The following is a 20,272-nucleotide window of genomic DNA, read 5'->3' as shown; positions in this document are numbered from 1 at the left end:
TGTGCCGTTATAGTTCAGTATGTTAAATGAATCTTGCTGCCTCAGTTTCTGTTGCTGACAGCTATCTTTAAGTGGGGATTAATTTAGTCAGCTTTGGCATGGCTGTGGAATAGCAATCCTTGGAAATAGGATCCAAAAATCACATCACCCTCAATGACACCCCTCACCCCCCACCTCAAAAATCATCAAGGCCAACCTGTCACCACAGACCTCATGACTAAATCACAGCACCAAGTGCCACATGCAATCCCTTCTTGAACACCTCCAGGGACAGTGACTCCACCACCTCCCTGGGCAGCCCATTCCAATTGCTAATAACTCTCTCAATGAAGAACTTTCTCCTCAGCTCAAGCCTAAACTTCCCCCGAGCTTGAGACGGTGTCCCCTTGTTCTGGTGCTGGTTGCTTTAGAGAAGAGACCAACTCCCTCCTGTCTACAACCAACCTTCACGTAGATGTAGACAGCAATTAGGTGTCCCCTGAGCCTCCTCTTCTCCAGGCTAAACAATCCCAGCTCCCTCAGCCTCTCCTAGTAGGGCTTGGTCTCAAGGTCTCTCACCAGCCTTGTTGCCCTTCTCTGGACACGTTCAATTGTCTCAATGTCCTTCTTAAACTGAGGGGCCCAGGACTGGACACAGTACTCAAGGTGTGGCCTAACCAGTGTGCTGAGTACAGGGGCACAATGACTTCCCTGCTCCTGCTGGCCACACTATTCCTAATGCATGTCAGGATGCCATTGGCCTTCTTGGCCACTTGGGCACACTGCTGGCACATGTTTAGGCAGCTGTCAATCAGCACCCCCAGGTCCCTTTCTGTTTGGCAGCTCTCCAGCCACTCTGACCCCAGCCTGTAGCTCTGCATGGGGTTGTTGTGGCCAATGTCCAGCACGCGGCACTTGGATTTGTTGAATGCCATCCTGTTGGACTCCGCCCATCTGTCCAGTTGATCGAGGTCCCTCTGCAGAGCCCTTCCATCCTTTAACAGATCAACATCTGCTCCCAGCTTGGTGTCATCTGCAAATTTGCTGATGACTGACTCAGTCCCCTCATCCAGATCATCAATGAAGATATTAAAGAGAATGGGGCCCAGCACTGATCCCCAGGGAATAATCAGCAATACATACATAGAATAGAATACATAGAATAAACCAGGTTGGAAGAGACCTTCAAGATCATAGCATCCAACCCATCAACCAATCCAACCCACCTAATCAAATGATGGACACTGATCCCCTGGGAATAATCAGCAATGATGGACATTAAAAAACCCGTCTGGTTTACATCCAGACAATTGTTCACAGGCAACTAAGTAGCCCCTCATAAACATTTATTTTGCATGCAGCTCATAAGAACACATAAAATTTAGTATATATTCATTCCAGATTTTGTCAACCCCCTGTAGAACCTAACAACTTGAACATAATCTGTTTGATTTTATCTACAAAAAGCCATAAGATACATAATTAAGAAATTATATCAACTGTTAAGAGAAGCTGTCTGCTATGGTTTCAACCCAGTCAGTGGCTGAGTTTCAAAAACAGATGCTCACACAAGACCAAGACCCCCATAACTGAGAGTGAAAAAAGCACAAAACTCCAATGGCTTGAGATAAGGAGATTATAATGAACTAATACAATAGGTAATATCTCTGCACACAGTGTATTTCATAGTGAAGCAAAAGTAGAAGCCAAGTAGACAGCAGACAGCACAAATACAAGAGATGTAAGACCCCAAGCCAGAAGCAGACCGTGGAAATGGAAAGCATCTCATGTTACAATCCAGACTCCAAGCCCTATCATACTTTGCTCCTGCCAGGCCTTTCTTACAGTGAGTATGACATCAGCATGGTATCCAATACACAACAATTGATGAAGACACTATCTGAAATTGTGAATACATCCCCTGATCAAGACATTACAGAAATATGTGTGTTTTTCTGTGTCTTTCCATTTAGGAATCAATGATCTGTCATCTGGCTGTGAACTCTGACCATACAACTATGGGTACACACTGATAGGATCATTTTCTTTCATTTTATTATTATCATGATAAGAATATGACAAACATGACATTGAAACAAAAACTGGCAAACAGATTTTCATGGTGGCCACAAATCTTCTTTCATGTATTGTCATCTCCTATCAAAGCCAGAAGTGCTGTTATTACCACATTCCAAGTGTTCTGGCCTTACATCTCCATTTTCTGTGTCTCTGCAGTTATTTGAGTCCAACTGTCCTTCAAGTAGGAAAAAAATGGAAAAAAAGAAACAACCAAAATCAACACTTCAAGTATACCCAGATGCTAAAAAGATCTACACAACAAAGCAACATGTATTTTTTTCCCAAGATCTAACAGCCAGAATAGTGAGTTAAAAAGAATGAGTTAATCTTAACCTTAAATATTTCTGAAAACATTTTTTTCAGATGAATTATGAGATGCATCTTAAATTTCAGCTGCTATAGAACTGGGAAGCTACTTATAAAAAAAAAAAATTATTATTATCTTTTAATTGAAAGCTAATAGATGTAATCATTTGTCACAGATTCTAAACTGCATATTGTAAAGGATACTTTGCAGTCATCACAACTGGAAGAAATAATAACTGAATTAAAATCTGCCCTTGAGTGAAAGTGCATCAAATATAAATATGTTATTTTCAGTAGAGTAAGAGCACATTGCTTGCTGTGACAGGAACGTGTATTACTCAAGAACCTTTGTTATCAAATGTAGAAACTGCTAGTACCACCTACTGGCAGAACTGCAAAACTGGAAAATATTTTCTGTTTATAATATTCTGTAATACTACAACTGTAAACAAACTATTGCAACTCTAATCTCACCTCTGATTGCAAACAATTTGCAGTTAGGTATTGAAGATGAATTTTAATACATAGGACATATTTTTTATTAACTCAGCTATTACCCAATTAGTTCTAAGTGAAAGGAGGTGGGAGGGAGTGGAATCATAAAATTAATGTTCAGACAAGATACATAATGGTGTAATTTAGAAAGCAGGACAGAAATTTATATTTCTTATTATACAGACTTTCTTTCTTGGCTGAGGTGATGTGAGAGCTCCACACTTCTCTTATACAAGAAGTTCTATTGACATTTTTCTTTCAACACACAATGCCAGTTAAACTGGAAATCAGTTTATCCTTCAGTGTTTTGAAAGCCACTGTAATAGTAATTTGATCTGAATATTCTCAGATATGCAGAGTTCTTTCCTTATGCCTCTATTTGCTATTCCAGATAGACAACTTGAGAAGAATTTACAATTATTTTCACATGAAGTGTGCAATTAGGAAAAAATAAAAAAGTTTCCTTTTCATTATCTCCTGGGCCAGTAAAAAAAAAATTAAACAAATAGATGCTTTTTCTATAGCTACGTGCTTTATGGTTGCCTGCCTAGAAACATCCTGAATGTAATTGTTTGAAATATTAAAATAATTTTCAAATGTGGTTTAACTGTTTCTCACTTTTCCTTATATATTTCTTCCATCTCCATGCAGAGCATTACTTCTGTACTCTAATTTTGCTCCCAACTGCATCACTTAACACATCAAGACAAACTATGAACAGCAATACTGAAAAATTGCCTACTGGGCTAGCCCAATCTAAACCACTTGCAAGTTGAAAAACAGAGTAAACATTTACATTACTCTTCTATATTACCTCCCATTTTATGATTCTTTGGCCTTAGTCATTAATCACTGCCATAAAGCCTTGTTAAGTGTTTTTGAAAACCTAAATATACTACCATCTACCAAATTTTCTTTACCTATTGTGGCAGTAATATCTTCAAAGAACTCCAGGAGGTTAGTTAAGTATGACCTCTCTTGCCTGAATCCATGTTTACTATCCTTAATTAAAACTATGAGAGCTTAGTTTTATTCAAACATTTAATATAAGAGCTCCTGTATTTTCTTCCAGCAAATTATAAACTCACTGTTTTCCCTCATGACCATTTAAAGAAATATAATGAAGTTATCTTTGATGCTTTTCAATCCTTAGGAATCTCTCCTGACTGCTGTGAACTTTAAAAATGTCAGGGAAGAATTAAGTGATTTCCTCACTTGCTCCCTTAACACTTTTTTGGTTGCGGATCAGAAAAGATAGAAACATTTTAAGGTTAAGAAACATACCAGATATGTGTTAAATTGAAAAAAATGGTCTGCTTCATACATTTCTCTCTCATCTGTATGAGAAGCATAAGATTACATAGATAACTGTTCAAACCAAAACAAACAAACAAAAAAAAAAACAAATTGAAATACGACTAAAAAAACAGAACCAACCAACATCCAAATGAGAAATGTCCTAACTAAATATGAATGAATTTATATCAAATTTAAAAGACACAACCCAATAAAAAGAGACATTAGACTAGACTAGACTAGACTAGACTAGAATAAAACCAGGTTGGAAGAGACCTTCAAGATCATCGCATCCAACCCATGAACCAATCCAACCCACCTAAACAACTAAACCATGACACCAAGCACCTCATCAAGTCTTACAAACCTTTATTTCTATTTCAGCTCTCAGAAAAAAATGAATCTAATTCTTGAATTTGGGTGAGGAACAAAAATACATATAAGATGGTGAATGGTGCCACATCCAGCTGGTAGCCATCCAGTCTCTTTTTAAACACCTCCGGTGATGGTGACTCCACCACCTCCCTGGGAAGTCCATTCCAATGGCCAATCACTCTTTCTGTAAAGAACTTCTTCCTACCATCCAGCCTAAACCTCTCCTGGTGCAGCTTGAGACTGTGTCCTCTTGTTCTGGTGCTGGCTGCCTGGGAGTGGAGACCAACCCCCACCTGGCCACAACCTCCCTTCAGGTAGTTGTAAACAGCCGTAAGGCCTCCTCTGAGTTGCCTCACCTTGACTTGCATGTCCAAGATCTGGGAGAGATGCCATGAGTCCTGCTTACTGCAAGCCGAGAAGCCAAGCCTCGCTTGCCTTGCAACTGGAATTCATGCTGTGCCTCAGTTTACCCAGGAAGAGGCAAGAGCCATTTGTGAAATGCATTATTAAGCCCACTGTCATCCTGAAGCCAGACCAGCCATCGAGACCACATGGCATCTTTACTGGCCACCAGCACCAGTCTCTTCTCATGCCAGGTGCATTGGAGTACCCCAAAAAGCCTCAACAGCTAACATGCAGCACCAGCAGCACCCCTTCTTGGGGAGAACTCATTTGTGAGTAACGGGTTTATTGCCTCCATTGTTTAACGGTTTGTGTCAAGTGTCCCCACCGCAGCTGAGCACCATAGTGTTCCAGGGATTCTCTTTCCCAGTTATTTTTCTGTTTTGTTTAAAATGGTTGAAATTGTTAAATATTGCCTAAAGACTGTGCATTCACTCTGTAAATATATATTCCAGCTGTACACAGAACCTATGTGATACATTTTTTTCAATTTTTCATATTAATAAAAAGTTATTACAATCATATTTGCCATATTAATGTATTCATAAATCCATACATCCATAACACTGCCTTCCTCGGTTAAACATAGCTTTATATAGTTCAAGTTGGTATTGGTACTGGTTTGGCTATTTCATTAGATCTGTTTTTATTTTGACCTGTGGGTATTTTCTCCTTTTCTTGATTCTCCTCTACTGGGGGGCAGTTATTGGATGACAGAGCAACTGCTATAGCTTTGCCTCAGACACAGGCTAAACATGGACACATATAGTAGATTTTTTAAAAACTAAGATTTACTGGAAAATTATATTAATTTTTTTCTTCTTAGATAATGTAAACATTCATGGTTTATACTGTGTTCTTTAATTTGGGAGTATTTGCATTTCATGTATTTCATATCTTTAGCACCATGATCCACAAATCCCAGAATGTTAATTCTTCAGGGACACCAAGTTATTTATTGACTGTCATTTGTTAAATATTTCTTTCTAAATATTAGCATAAATAATATAAATGTCTGTATTTTACTGGATTATGACTCAAAATGCTACTTTTTTTTTCAACTTAAAACATTGAAAATATGAAAATGTCACTTTCATTCAAGAAAAATTTATTTAGATTTCTCACACCTAAAACCAAAACCAAAACAACAAAAAAATCTACCCAAAACCAATCAACAAATCCTAGTAGCATTTATTGGCCTAGTATTATAATTTCCATTTTATTTTTCCTTTTATGAAAATATTTGACAAAAACACTACTGACTATTAAGGAGATAGCTGTGATTTCTGGCCTTACTCTACGTTATTTTCACAAAGTTCTATTTCACAGGGGTCTCATAGCCCAGCGGCTTCATAATTTTACCTCTGTGTCTTCCCTACGTATTTTCTGAGCTCCTTGCTGCTGTCAAACAGACATAGTGTTGACCATTATGTACTGAGTTCACTTTCTTGTAAGTATCAATAGTAGTTAAAACCTTCTTCTCTCCTAGAGGAGCAAAAAAAGGAATTTTAGCCTGTTTCCTCTTGAACATACAGAGTTCAACAACTTCTTTATGATTGTTGAGGGATAAAGGGATGAGTAGCTAAGGCACAGTCACAATTTTTGGCCTCTCTATTCTGTAGTTTCTGCACAGAGCATCTAAGGTTATTCCCTAAAGGAATCAGGCTGCAAGACTAGATAGTCACAGGAAAAAAATAAAACAAATAAAGAAAAAAAACCACACCAAAAAACCCCAACAACATGGTGCTCTCCTCTCTGTAGCTGCATTAGTTAAAATCAAGATCTGTGCTAGTGCTTTAAAATGAAGTATAGATAATTTACATGCTACTTAATATCTCTCAAAAAGGGGATCAGAAAACAAATGCAATATAATCTAAAATTTTCAAGTTTTGTTGTAGGAAAACATAGCAGCTGTCAATACATGAGAGATCCTGTATACCCCCTGTGTTGTCAACTCATTCATTCTGAACATTGGGAAAACACAGACTACTCATTGGGAAAGTTAATTACTCAGTTTTCTTTTAAATCTTGATCATCATAAAGAGTATTTTAATTACTTGCAGACATCTATTAGTATGTGAAATCACTAGCTCTCACTAACCTTGAAAAAGGACAGAATGACTGAAATGCTGACTTTTCCCTTTTTTTTGTGTATTCATGTAGGTAAATAAATTTCCATATTTATGTAGTTTAAAAATTTAAATGATAATGGGCCAAAATCAGAACACACGTATGAAAACCGAATCTTAATCAGTGGTGGACTAATTTCTGTGCTGCTATTTCTAGGAGGCCATTCAAAACAAAATGTGATATCTAAATAAATTCCAATTTAATCAAATTTACTGATTGGTTACTGAATATTGCTTTGGCTTAAAGTCTGTAAAGAACACGGCTGCTCTAGGAGAAATAGTGAGAGCATTCAGAATGATTCTCAGGTATCTAACTGATACTAGGTAATGGGTTGCTGTCCTAAGGATAAGAAGCACACAACAGTACTTCCATAGGAAATGCTGAGTGTTAGAGTTCTAGTGATAGAGTTAAAGAACCTTTTTTTTTTTTTTTTAATCAGTAGCAACTTTGTAGTTATCTTCTGATTATAAGAAGTTATGTGACTGAGGAGATTCTTATTCTCTGACAGTCTGCAGGTAACTTAGCAGACCACGTCTTATCTGTGGTGTTCTTCAGCCTTTTGAGCCGGAGTCAGTTTATAGTCAGGCAACTCACAGTATCTACAGGTAAGGATTTACATTATTCTGCAGTCATATAGATTGTCTTTTACTGACTGGTAACTCCAAATATGTAAGCCACTTCAGAAAGAAAATTTTCTAAGAGCAGTATGACTGAACTCATACAACAAAAGTGTAGAAGAAAGGAGTCACAGGCTTGTAATAAGAACCTGATAGCAACTGAAAAGTTAATTAAGCTTTCCAGCTCTAATTGAAATGGTAATACATCTCTCCCTCATTCATGGTGTTAAGTGACACTTCAGATCTGCTTCACTACAGTAAACTGTTGAAAAATAGAGAACTGTGCAATGAAATTAGAGTCTGTACAAGGAAAAGGTTATTTTGTGGATGTTTGTATAATGACTTTTGTTTTGTTCTGTGTTCTTGTAGTTAACTCAATTTCTCACTACTCTTTAATAGTGAACAACTTTATACTATGCCCTAAAACTCATTCATGTGGTTTTATTTCTTTTTTTTTTTAAGTATTCCAACCTTTTGCTACAGGGACTCTCAGTAATACAAAGGTTTTAATATTTTTTCAGATACATTCAATAATATTTGGTGGGGGAAGGGAGAAGGGGAAATAGGGAAACACCTTGTTAAATGTGAAATTATTTATACTTATAATATTCTACCTGTCTACAAATATGAATGTAACATTATGCTTAAGATAATTAATTATTACAAGGTATCTTTTTAGCTCTTTGTACCTCCTTGGCCTTTCCAAAGTTTCCAGAATAGGCGTTAGCACCTTCAAAAATGTAAGGACGTTAGATTATGTTTTGTTGGTTTTGTCTGGGGCTTTTCATGTACCCCCAAATATTAACCATCTGACAGGAGTTCAGTAGAAGCTGGAAGATGCTTCCCTGTTATCGCCAATAACATATTTCTGTAGGAGCTCCACTCCAGTCTTGTACATCCTGTTGTGTTCACAAGGAGGCAAGAAATGGAAGCCACTGACTTGCACATGCACATGATACCTCAAATCAACTCCCTGCATAGAAGAGGTAACCCTTCTCAGTATTCCAAGACTTAGAAAACTCAAAGTGATGGGTCCTGGAACCAGACTTTGATCTTGATGGCTTGTGTTTGCATATAGAATTTGACTGGGATACAGTTAATTTTCTTTATAATAGGTGCCTTTTCTTTTCTTTTCTTTTTTTCTTTTCTTTTTTCCTTTTTCTTTTCTTTTCTTTTCACATGATGTATAGTTTATTAAACATTACAGCAAGTACAGCTGAAGTGCCTGTGAAAATCTGCATCATGGACTTTCTTAAACTCAGATAATTAAAACAAAATATCTGTTTTGGTGGGGGTGGGGGGGGTGGGTGTGTTTGTTTAAGAAAAAACCTGTACACTTTGTAATAATATATCTTTCAAAAAAATGTATAACCTGTGTATTTTCTCCTATGCCATGCTTAGAACCAGGATTACTATCTCAGAAATAAAGCCAATAATATTTCTCATTTCATATTGTGCAAAATATGCCATACATATAGGCATTACTTCAAATTTAATTAACTATTTAATTAGAAGACTTGATTATTACATTTTAGCATGAATATCTCAGCAGGTAATATGTTCACCAACAGCACAGCATTATTTCTTAAAAATAATATTATCTGTGAGGGATTTTCTTTTCTTTGTTGCAGTCATTTTATCCAGAGCATTTTACTACCAAGCTGGCACAATAATAATATTGTTCAAACACTTCTCCCATTTTTTTTTCTGACAGTATTGAGAGTGCTTTGCTTGGCAACCATCAACAAAGCATCATCTCCCTGCATCATCATGGTATAGTATCATCATAATATCAGTCAGGGTTGGAAGGGACCACAAGGATCATCTAGTTCCAACCCCCCTGCCATGGGTAGGGACACCCCACACTACATCAGGCTGGCCAGAGCCTCATCCAGCCTGGTCTTAAACACCTCCAGGGATGGGGCCCCAACCACCTCCCTGGACAACCCATTCCATCCTTCATGTCTTCCCATGTGGGAACTGAGAAAGTAATCTGATTTAATGATTATTTTTTTTCCCAGTGTCATATCTCTGCCTTGACCTTCCCAATTCTGTCTATTTAGCTGATATTTCCTTCAGGGAATAATCTTTCTTTTTTGTTTTTCACTTTCAATTCTTGAGGCTGTCCACTGTTATTTTTACAAAATACCACCTTAGAAAAGTCCTTACACTCATTCCAAGATGTACCTGTACTGTCATTCTTTACCTTCATAGTAATTTGCTTCTCAACTCTACCTTGTGTCAGCATCAAACATTTTTGTTCTCCCCATATGCAGCTGCTATTATATTCTACAATATTTCAGGCATGCCACTTCTCTGTCACCCTAAATCTCTGCTTCCACTGAATTCTCAGAATGAAAAGCCATAGCTAATACTACTTTACAAATTAGTGATAATGAATGATAGTGGAGTGGAGTTTATTAGTCAATTCATATTTGACAGAGGAATTCAAATATTGCATAACTAGGTGAGCAAGATTCTATAATAGAGGAAAACTTCATTACTAAAATTAAGTTTTGGAAAGATGATGATTGTAAATATAAGGAAATTTAAAAAGAGAGAATGCAGGAATATACTTTGAACATTTACCAGGCTGTTAATGACTTTTCCCTATTCATTTTTGCTGAATTTATTAATTACAGTGTACATGCTTTAAAAAAAATAAATAACAAATTGCATACAAGAAAGGAAAATAGCCTGAACAAATCCTGGACTTTTTTTTTAATTATTATTAAGAGTATTGGGACAGCTAAGTTTTTACAATTATTGAGCAACTTCTGACCAGCATTTTTCAAGGGGCTTGTAATCATGAATTGTAGCTTTAAATATCTAGAAAGATAATCATCTTCATTTTAAATTTCATCAGAGTTTTAATGTGCTCCAAGCACAACATAGGTGTCATTTAAAATAGAAGAAAATAAATCAAACTTAACAAACTGCTTGCTTCAGCTGTTTTACTCTAAGTTCTTTCCTATTTTGGAGAAGAAATTCAGATGAAGGAGTAAATTAATAATATTTATAATGTTAGAAAATCTCCATTCCCCCCCACCCCCCCAAATAAATTTGGGTTTACATTGAAACAATTTTATATTAGCAGATTTTATATTAGCAGATATTATCTAACAAAATTATAGGCATATACTTTCATGTATATGCAAACAAAACAAATTCCTTGACTTATTGTAGTGTATATATATGTAGTGTATATGTATATATATATAGTGTATAATTCCTGACATTTTTTTTTTCTTTCCAAGTTACTAATTTTGTTTAATTCTATTCTATGTATAAAATTCTATGTATACTTCTTTATGTGTTGGATGGAGTCCCATAAACAATCCTTCAGATAAAATACCCCGCACTAGTACCCTACAAAAAATGTTTACTTTCTTCTGAAAATCTGTTTACATTATCTATACACAGACTCTACCTCAAATATCAAAAGAAATATTCTTTATTGAAGCAGTAATTATTTATAATTTTTTACAAAACCAGGTGAATCTGTTAAAAGGTCTTTGCCTTCTCATCTCCTGTGTAACAAGCTAGACTAGTCAAACACAAAGTAGGCTCTGAATATGGTGAATTAAGCAAGATTAGTTGACCACAGGCAAGCTCTTGAAGTTTAGAGGAAATATGTGATTCTTACCATTAAATGATATTGCCAACCTCTGTAAAATTTCTATGTGCTATATGGTTAATACATAACTTCACTGTAAACAAGGATTTCTTTCAAAATATAGTGTAAAAGATTAAGAAATTACTGCTTATGTCTGCTGGGATACTTTTAAAATTGAGATACAAATCCCAATTGCAGCCATACAAGTACTGAATGAGTGTATGAAAAAAAACCCAATCTTCCAATCAAGGCATTTAAATTTATTAGTTGCATTGAATAAAACATAGAATACATAGAATACATAGAATAAACCAGGTTGGAAGAGACCTTCAAGATCATCGCGTCCAACCCATCAACCAATCCAACACCGCCCAAGCAACTAACCCACGGCACCAAGCACCCCGTCAAGTCTTCTCCTAAAAACCTCCAGTGATGGCGACTCCACCACCTCCCCAGGCAGCCCATTCCAATGGGCAATCACTCTTTCTGTATAGAACTTTTTTCTAACATCCAGCCTGAACCTCCCCTGGCGCAGCCTGAGACTGTGTCCTCTTGTTCATGTACTGCTTGCCTGGGAGAAGAGACCAACATCCGTCTGTCTACAACCTCCCTTCAGGTAGTTGTAGAGAGTAATAAGGTCACCCCTGAGTCTCCTCTTCTCCAGGCTAAGCAACTCCAGCTCCCTCAGCCGCTCCTCGTAGGGCTTATGTTCCAAACCCCTCACCAACTTTGTTGCTCTTCTCTGGACTCGTTCCAACAAGTCAACATCCTTCCTAAACTGAAGGGCCCAGAACTGGACACAGTACTCGAGGTGCGGCCTAACCAGTGCAGTGTACAGGGGCAGAATGACCTCCCTGCTCCTGCTGCCCACACTGTTCCTGATGCAGGCCAGAATGCCATTGGCCCTCTTAGCTGCCTGGGCACACTGCAGGCTCATGTTCAGTCTACCATCAACCAGCACCCCCAGGTCCCTCTCAGCCTGACTGCTCTCCAGCCACTCTGGCCCCAGCCTGTAGCTCTGCATGGGGTTGCTGTGGCCAATGGCACTTGGATGTGTTAAATCTCATGCCGTTGGACTCTGCCCATCTGCCCAGCCTGTCGAGGTCCCTCTGCAGAGCCTCTCCACCCTCCAGCAGATCAACTCCTGCCCCCAGCTTGGTGTCGTCAGCAAATTTACTGATGATGGACTCGATGCCCTCGTCCAGATCATCAATAAAGATGTTAAAGAGCATGGGGCCCAGTACTGATCCCTGGGGCACACCACTGGTGACTGGCTGCCAGCTGGATGTGGCACCATTCACCACCACTCTCTGGGCTCGGCCCTCCAGCCAGTTCCTAACCCATCGCAGTGTGCTCCCATCCAAGCCATGGGCTGACAGCTTGGCCAGGAGTTTGCTATGGGGAACGGTGTCAAAGGCCTTGCTGAGGTCCAGGTAGACTACATCCACAGGCCTCCCCACATCCACCAGGCGGGTCACCTGATCATAGAAGGAGATCAGGTTGGTCAGGCAGGACCTGCCCTTCCTAAACCCATGCTGGCTGGGCCTGATCCCTTGGCCATCCTCTAAGTGTTGTGTGATTGCACTCAGGATGACCTGCTCCATAATCTTTCCTGGCACTGAGGTCAGGCTGACAGGCCTGTAATTCCCTGGCTCATCCAACTGGCCCTTCTTGTGGATGGGTACCACGTTGGCCAGCTTCCAGTCATCTGGGATCTCTCCAGTGAGCCAGGACTGATGAAAAATAATGGAGAGTGGCTTGGCCAGCTCATCTGCCAGCTCTCTCAGCACCCTAGGATGGATCCCATCTGGTCCCATGGACTTGTGGGGATCTAAGCTGCTGAGGAGAGCTCCTATCACTTGCTCATGGAACACAGGGAAACCATGCAGCTCCCTGGCTCCTTCTGCCAGCTCTGCAGGCCAGCTTACAAATAACATAGTCTAAGTATCATGTAGTATCCTAAGTTATTTCACATATAGGATGTGAAGCAGCATCTGCTGAAATAAGCATTTTAATTTGTTTAGTTGGACCTTATTAAAGTAGTTTGTAAAGTCACTTAGTAGTGACAATGGAGAGCACCTTTATCCCACCATCCTGACCATTTGGTCTATACTATCCCCCTTATTCTAAGTCAAAACTACTGAAGTATGAAATTCTTATTCCACACATGAGTCCTCACAAGGGGTTTGTTTAGGTTGGGTTTGTTTGTTTTGTGGTGGTTTGTTTTCACATTACAAATACGCAATTTATTGTAAAATACCCAGCATTTAATCATTGTATTCTATTTTGCACTTGTGGAAAGCTTAAGAAACCAAGAAACTGAACAACAAAACACAGAGGCCCACAATGGCATAAATATGGAGCAAGAACTAAGTGCATAAACAGCTCTCATTTGTACTGTGTAAAGCATCACAATATTGCAAGTGACAATGTTAGCACTGGTAAACACAGCTTAGCTTCATTTTCTAACTACTCCCAAAGACTACAATAACATTTAAGCAAAACAACAACAATGCAATATTCAGTGAAGACAGAACAGCACATTTTGCTGTAGGTGCTATCTGTGCTACTATTACATGTTGAGTTTAGTTTCCTTGCATGTCTGGAATTTTAATGTTTTGTCTTGTTTGAGGTTAACACTAAAATACAGGCTTTTATATGAAAATGGCATGGCCTCTTCACATTTCCATTAAAGCTTATATGATGAAATTTATGGGAGGTTATATAATTTACATAATATAAATAGCAAGAGACCGGCTGAAATTTAATCTGTAAAATCCAAACATCATAAATCATGTAAGAGTTTTGGGTTTTTTTCCCCTTTTTCCTCCCCTGTAATAGAGTGTAACCTGGGAAAATTCATGCAATGCTATTGTCAACATTTAAATGTGTGTCAATATTAGTATATATCTCTTCAAAATAATTATGTGCACACAAATTTAATAAGCTGGCTACTGCAAAAATTTAAAATTGCATATAACAGGTAGGAACCACATAATAGGGAAAATCTCACCGACTAATCTTTCTCAAATTTAATATCAGCTAAGTGGCTTTGGTCCCATGCTGGTCTTCACAAACTTAGGAAATATTTAGAATTGTAACGAAAATAATTTGGTAGCTGAGTGAACAGATAAAAATCCTTCCTTTGTCATATAGAGTTTAATACTGAACAATAGCTCCTGTCAAGAGCGTGCCTCATGCTACTGAAAACATAGGGAATAATACAGGCTTTTTCAGTCACCATATGAAGACAAATTAGAATTCTAAATTTAGGTAACTCCGCAGATAAAATTCATATTATAGCAAAAATTAAAATTTGAGCCAAACTGAGTGATGATGGAATGACAAAATCAATGAATATAACAAGAAGTTAAACTCTAAATTTATAGACAGATTGGGATCACAAAGTGTATATTCAGTCTTCTCTTTTTTGACAGAAATTAATACAATAAATTGTGTGATAGAGTGACAGCTCATCTTGGTGGTTTTGTTTTGTTTCATTTTGTTCGGGTTTTTACAAAGTCTACATTAATTCTTGCATATTAGTTGGTTCATTTCTTGATGGTGATATCTCATTTAGTAGGATGGACATAAAATTTGCAAAAAAAAAATATCTATTTTATTATCAATAAAAACCTTGCACTATGCAAAATTAAACAAAGCAATTTAACACATAGCCATATTACTCTCATAAGTAGAATATGTAGTTTTTAATTCCCTGAAGTATTTAAAAACAGTGTGATAGATTTGGCTGCCCTTTATAAACAGTGTGACAAAATATTTTTCACTTAATATTGAGATACAAATTAAAAATATTCTTTCTGGGCAGCTGTGAAAGCAATGTAGTACAGGATTTATTTGAAGAGGCCAAATCTAAATGCTTAACCATTTTTTCAAACTGATTTCCTTTCTATTTTTTTTCCCCCAGAACAGAAAGTACAATGACCAATTTAGTGGGGAACCAGTCTAACAAACAATTTCTCTATCCCTAAAGCACTCCTTTAAATCTAGACCTCACTGTATTTTGAAATGACTTCTGTCAAGGCTATTGAGGTTTCTATTGTTAGAATAGTAATTTGGTTTTAGCACTAAATTACTATCAATTGTTATGTAGTCTGCAAGCAATAACGGAGAAACATTCACACGGCCCATTTATGATGAGGTTGCGTAAAGTCCATCTGATTATGTGTAAGTGGTTATTAGGAAAGGATCTTAAACAAGACTCACGAGAGAGTTACAAATCCTCAAGCTCTCTATTACAGAGTCATTTTATAGCAACTGTAGTTTCACAAGTGTTAAATTCTTCTTTAACAATGACTTCTGGACAATAATAAATGATGTTTTTACAAACCAGCTTCAAACTGTAGAGTTCACGTGTCTAACAAGTCTGTACTTTTAAGTCAAAAATATTAAAAGCAAAGGGAATAAATAGTTATTGATAACAGCAAACTCCTTTGAGGCTTCAGAACAGATTTCATGAGGCGTTATGAAGTTCAGAAGACAGATATGCTTTCTTATGAGAACTGAATGCAGTAATTTGTCAATATAAAGCTTTGTGTTTCCATAGATCTTTGGGTTGTAGCACAAGAAAATTACAGGAGAGATATTCATGTCACAGGGCAATTTTAGAATGAGTAGTTAGTGTCATATTAAGATACAAAGACCTGAATTCTTTAAAGTTTGCTTGTTCATTAATTCATTCTGTTTCAAGATCTTTCATTCCTACTGTGATTCAAAGGGTATCCAAGATCAGAGAGAAGTCCTAGTAGGGCAGAAAGAAATCCTGTGGTGATAAAAAAAGCTTTGAGGTAGATCCTATTACTGAAACATGATAGTTGACATGACAGGGTGCAAAAAGACATAGATAACATTTAGAACTTTACACCTATAAAATATTGTTTAGACCTTACTGATTAAGTGTGACAAGATCTAACAGATGGAATTTGAGTGCAGACAAATTCAACTAGAAACAAATTTGAACTGAGACAAGACGAATGATAAATCATTGTAACTACTTGCAATCACTTCAGAATTTTCAAGGAGAAATCACTGTGGAAATTGTTGGAACCAAGGTAATATTTTGTGTTTGTGCAATGTGTTTAACTAAAATAAAATAAAATAAAGTATTTTTTAAAAAATATACCCATTTAAGAAGGAATTAATTCAAAATGTCAAAGCAGGTAGTCACAGCAGGGTCTTCTTGCCTTGAAATCTAACAGAACTATTACTATAGGTGAATACTCTTTCACTTTGTACTAAAGGGGAAAGAACAGAGAGGGCACCGAGCAGAAGAGATGACAACAGCAGTATCTCAATACTAAAGTCTGTCCAGATTGAAATAATGAGGAAGATTCCTGCTGTTTGGGATCCTAATTGGGCCATAAAGGTCTGCTTCATGTGTTTAGGTATATTGTACTTACATTGTTGAGGAGGTCTATATTTAATTCTTGTAAGTGGTCTCCTCCTGGAATCAGCCCCAGTATTAAGAACACATTGCTATAGCATTGTTTTTCCTTCTCTCCAAGAGGTTGATCTTCTCCAAAGGCAACAAGATTTGTTCAATAATGGACAAATTTGGAATCATTTTACCAGTTTCATTCTGTCTTGAAGTTGTTCTCAGTTTCAGTCAAAATCACAACCAATCCTTAAAATACTTACTACATGCTTGCTTGCAGCCCTTCTGTGCTATGTCTCAGAGCTACACTGATCATGAATATATTACTTCACTGACTTTTTCTGATAGGGTCCATATTCCCAGATAGTACCTGATCTGGAGAATAGCCTCTTTACTGTAATTCATTAATTTCATTCATCATTTCAAATGTCCATATTTTATTATGTTAGTGGAAGTGTTCAAAAGCAGATGTAAAATATGCTAGTATTTTTAACAAGTTCCTTTAAACCACTTGTGTAGTCAACTACTCAGATATTGACAGCCAAGACATTAATTTCACTTTCTGAAATTCTAACTACTTCCACATATGGTAGCAATATATTCGACAAAATACACTTTATTCATGCTTGTAACCAGTAGGGTCATAAACAAAGCAGAAGAGACATTCTTTCTGTAACTGACCATAGTGAAGTAACATAGCCTCTGGTGATTTCCTCCAATCAAATCATTTGACATAACAAATCATATACTGCAGAGCTGTATCAGAAAGGTGGTTTTATAAGTGGTTGCCTGGTTTTATCTTCAAATGGTAAAGCAGAAATGGATGTATATTTTTCTAGCAATGTAAAGATATCTCAGATTACATTAAATATTTACTTTTGGGAACCTGAATTAAGCCAGTGCAGTATTAGTCAATGTAATGAATGGAGTCTAGAGAGTTATTCAGATTATAAGCTTCCAATTTAGAATTAGATAAATACCTCTTTAGTTCTATTATGAGCAGATTCAAACCGACTGTCATAGGTGCTTGGAGACCTAATTCATACAAACACTTTCCTCATAGATCCACAAAGGTCCCAATTTGGGAAATTAAGGTAACAAAATCTAACATGAGATCTTATGAAAGGGGAAGATGACATTTATTTACCAAAACTATAATTAATTTGCTGCTTCTGATCCTTATCCTTATAAAGTTTGTGCATTCAGTCTCTTGTACCAACATACATATTTAAAGAAATATGTGGCTAACAGCCTGGCCAACAACAATTTTTGCCACAATATGGAAGTCCTTGTTGCCTTTCTAGGATTCTTCTTGGTGACAGCAAACCAGTTTTTGGGCAAATCTTTTATATCTTTTAGGAGTCATCATTCCTGTTATGCAGTGGTCCTCTGCATCAGAATCTTGCTGTTTCATCCATGAGTTTTAGGCCAAATCTTGCTACTCATTGTTTGCTTTCCTTGTTTGAAATGTATGTCTAACAGCGTATTCCTAATGGGAACAGGAATAATGTGTACAGTATGTCACAGCCTTCTGACAAGGTATGTCAATACATTACAGTATTGACGAAATCTCAGGTCTCTTGAGGCAGATAAAGGCTTCAGTCTTTCAAGGAAATGATTCATACACATTGCAATGATGCAGTCAGTTGCTGCAGTAATCACCTGAAGAAAAGAAATAGTCAGACTACTTTAAACCTGTATAGCCAACTCCAGAGGCAAATATTTTTCTCTGCTCTGCTGAATGCTGCAACTTAGTGCATCAGCTAAGGCAACAAGTTGCAGCAGCTTCTAAAGAAAGTATTCAGAGGCTGAAAAGAATCTGCTGAATTGAAGGGGAAAAGAGATTGGTGAAGGAGTGCTATAGATGTTGGTCATCCTCAAAACTGGGTTAAAATTCACAGTACTTTTAATTAGAAATGCAATAGATACTGTGAGTGAACTCAGACTTCATTGCTCCTAGGAAGCCAGATGGCTGCTCCTTCATTGCTTCATCTAAGCTCACCAGAAGCTCCATAAAATAAATAATGACACTACCTGAACTTCTTTCAAGAACCTGGACAGTATAACTTCTATGTTTTTTAAGATCAGTGCATACATAGTTAAGAGCAAAGAACTAAACAGTGCACCATTATCTATACCAGGGTGGCCCTTGAGACTTTAAAACATGCCAGTATGGATTTACTCTTTGAGTACATTTTATATGAAGAAAAGATCTACATTCTGTAGCTTGGATTCTATAATTTAATACACATTTTATATAGCAATTGTAGAGTAATCAGCCATTCTTCACAACAACAACAACAATATCAAAAATAAAGGTTAAAAATAGAAAAATAAAGGTTAAATGGTGGAAAAATCATAATAAATGTGGTATATTAATGAGCACAGATATATTGAAGTTTTCCTCATTGTAGACAGTAAAAGTGCACTCCTAAAGAAATATATGAAAGGCTGCAAATAAAAGTTATTTTTGAAAGGCATATTACGTGTAGAATTCAAACTGATAACTGCTATTTTTGTTGGTGTGCTGCCATAAGCTGAGTGAAACATCTGATCCTATGCAATGCATGAATAAAGATGCAGAATAAGTTGATTTCAAGAGTGGCTAATCTCCTCCAGTGACAGGTACTGTTAAAGTCAGAAAGAAAACATTTAAATATCTGTTGAACTAAAGAGGTATGACATGACGAAGCAGTATGTGGCATCACATTTTACAAAGTCTGCATCATCTCATCAAAAATGTCTTGTGAAAATGACAACTTAATTCTCTTACTTGTTGTCACATAAAGCAAGCATCATATTTCAATAGCAATCTTACGTGCAGTTATTTTTACCTTTAATGGGATTGTAGGGGGGTTTGTTTGTTTCATTTTGGGTTTGGGTTGGTTTTTTTGGGAGGGTAGGAGGTTGGGGTGTTTTTGGTTTTGGTTTTGGTTTCGGGGTTTTTGTGTTATTATTTCTAACTCCTGTCTCATCTGCACATCTGGGGATCAGATGGCTGTGACCAAGAGTCAGAAAAAGAAATGTCAGACTAACTAAATCTGCTCAGGAAGCTATGTGACACTGTGATCAGATGTCATCAAAGACATCTTGTATAGCAGAAGGATGCTATCAGTAGATCAGACACACAGAAAGAATGTCATGAATCCAGTTATCGTAGATTCGAACTTTAGTGCTTTACTTAGAATAAAATAGACCCTGTCCTCACACTAGAGCTGGACCTGGGACAAGCATGACTTGTTTCAGTTGGAATTTTATTTTGAACTCCCATGTACATCTTTAAACCCATATAATCTTCCTTTATTAAAGAGCATGTAGGTTCTGAGCAGCAACAGGAATTAAAAAACAAACAAACAAACAAAAAAATAAACCATGACTACTAAACCATGGCACCAAGTGCCACATCCAATCCCTTCTTGAACACCTCCAGGGATGGTGACTCCACCACCTCCCTGGGCAGCCCATTCCAATGGCTAACAACTCTCTCTGTGAAGAACTTTCTCCTCACCTCAAGCCTAAACTTCCCCTGATGCAGCTTAAGATTGTCTTCTTGTTCTGGTGCTGGTTGTCTGGGAGAAGAGA

The sequence above is a fragment of the Dryobates pubescens genome, chromosome 7 (genome assembly GCF_014839835.1).
Source record: "Dryobates pubescens isolate bDryPub1 chromosome 7, bDryPub1.pri, whole genome shotgun sequence".
Classification (NCBI taxonomy): Eukaryota; Metazoa; Chordata; class Aves; order Piciformes; family Picidae; genus Dryobates; species Dryobates pubescens.
This window is presented reverse-complemented; position numbering follows the sequence as displayed.